The sequence below is a fragment of the Orycteropus afer genome, unplaced genomic scaffold (assembly GCF_000298275.1).
Source record: "Orycteropus afer afer isolate SDZICR_OR568_19922 unplaced genomic scaffold, OryAfe1.0 scaffold00732, whole genome shotgun sequence".
In the NCBI taxonomy this organism is placed as follows: domain Eukaryota; kingdom Metazoa; phylum Chordata; class Mammalia; order Tubulidentata; family Orycteropodidae; genus Orycteropus; species Orycteropus afer.
The window spans coordinates 847,430-849,293 of NW_006922319.1; positions in this window are offsets into that span (position 1 = coordinate 847,430).

Below are 1,864 nucleotides of genomic sequence, written 5' to 3' on the forward strand. Positions count from 1 at the left end.
AGTACATTGCTTTCTTCACAGAGGTGCTGATATGAAAACTTGGAGACAAAAGTAAGTTGTGAATAATGTGACAAAAATGGTTCTTGCTTAATAAAGACCCATTCATGCAAGAATGCGAAATTGAACCTTGACAAAGAATACATACATCTGCACATATGAAAAGCTTCCAGTCGTCAGTGGAAGAGTTCGCAGCAGGGGGTTTGGGCTGAAAGGTGAACTGCTAGAGTACTTAAAAGGAAACAGTAGGCCAGATTTTGTAGGTACTTTGAAGAGTAGCGACAGGAAACTAGCCTATTTAGCAGACATTTTTCATCACATGAACAAATGAACACACCAGTTTCCACAAGATTCTTGACAAGATGCTTTTTATTAAAGGACAAGATTCTTAGACTTAAAGGAAACTGACTCTCTGGAAAAATAACCTTACCAAAGGAACTCCCAAAATGTTTCCACAGCTACTTGAGCTTGAGATGAGAAGGAAGCAGGATAGCAATGTGCCTTATGAAAAATTGCCTGGAGAAGCTGCAAGACCAAGTTAAGTAGTATTTTCCCAACACTAGTAGATGACTGGGTACAGAACCCTTTTGCTCAGCCTGAGAATTTGTCTTTGAGAAGAGAACAATATTGTGAGCCCCAGGCTGATAAAAGATTTCTGTGAGTAAAGAGTATTTTTATGTCTATAGCTTAGTGGTCTTTGAAAGTAAAAAGATGATGGGGCTATGAAGTTAGCGAAATGGATTTATTCTTGTTTTAAAAAGTTAGGAAGTATAAATGTTAAGACTTACACAATTGGCTGTGTCAGTTTAATGGGTAGTGAATATAAGGATTGGTCATCGGGACTAGAAGGATTTGGGTGCCAGAATAGGCAGGTCCTTGCTAATGCAGATAAGGGGCTTTAGAGGCTGGGATTTCTTTAATATAACTTCATATATTTAGAATGTTCTCTTAATTGGGTTGAAAGAATACTATTAGTATCATTTAGGATGGGGCTGTGGATATAGGGTTGCTATGAGTTGAATTCAACGGCGGTGGAATCAGGTTTAGGGGAACAGGGAAGGTAGGATTTTGGTGCCTTCTTCAGCAGACTTACTCCAAGGCAATGTTACTTTTGTTTTGATAGTGAAAGACAAAGGGACTGGGAATAAACTGGGCCATATGCCTACAAAACATAGAACTCTGTTGGAACTGAGTCCTTGTACTTTTGTGAAAGCTGCTACCTACAGAGAGGGTGTTTGGCAAGACCTGTGATGACCAGTGATATTTCCCCAGCTATAAAATAACCATGTTCTGTTGGGATCTAAATTCACTGAGAGGTTTGTTTTCAGGTTTCTAAATGTTATTTTCGCTGACATCTGAGCATGTTATTTTATAAATGATGAGACCCAGGGTAGGAATTGAGTGCTTTTTTAAAAAAATTTTCCTTTTCATTTTTTCCTTAAGAAATTGTCAGTTAAAGAACTCCAATGGTATGGTTTAGTCAACTTGTTTTGCTCTGTAGAGGAAAGAGTACTATATATTGAAACACTTTTCTGTGGTTAAACACAGTTTTCAAATGTTATTTGTACAATATTTTGCCTTTGGTGTGGCCATATATTTAGCTTGTTTGTCATAGTTCCTGATGTTTTTGGAAAAATTCAAATAAATTTCTTTTGTAAAGATTTGTGTTCTGTGCTTTTTCTTTCTCTTGGAAGATCTCTTTATAAGAGATTAAAAAGATCTCTTAATTTGTAAGAGATTAAAAGTTTATGTGTCCAATTATGTAGCAATCAATTAAAAAGTCGTATGTATATGACCCTAAAAAGTAAAGATAAAAATTTTGTTGTTGTTGTTATTTGCCATCGAGTCGGCCCCGACTCATAGCGAC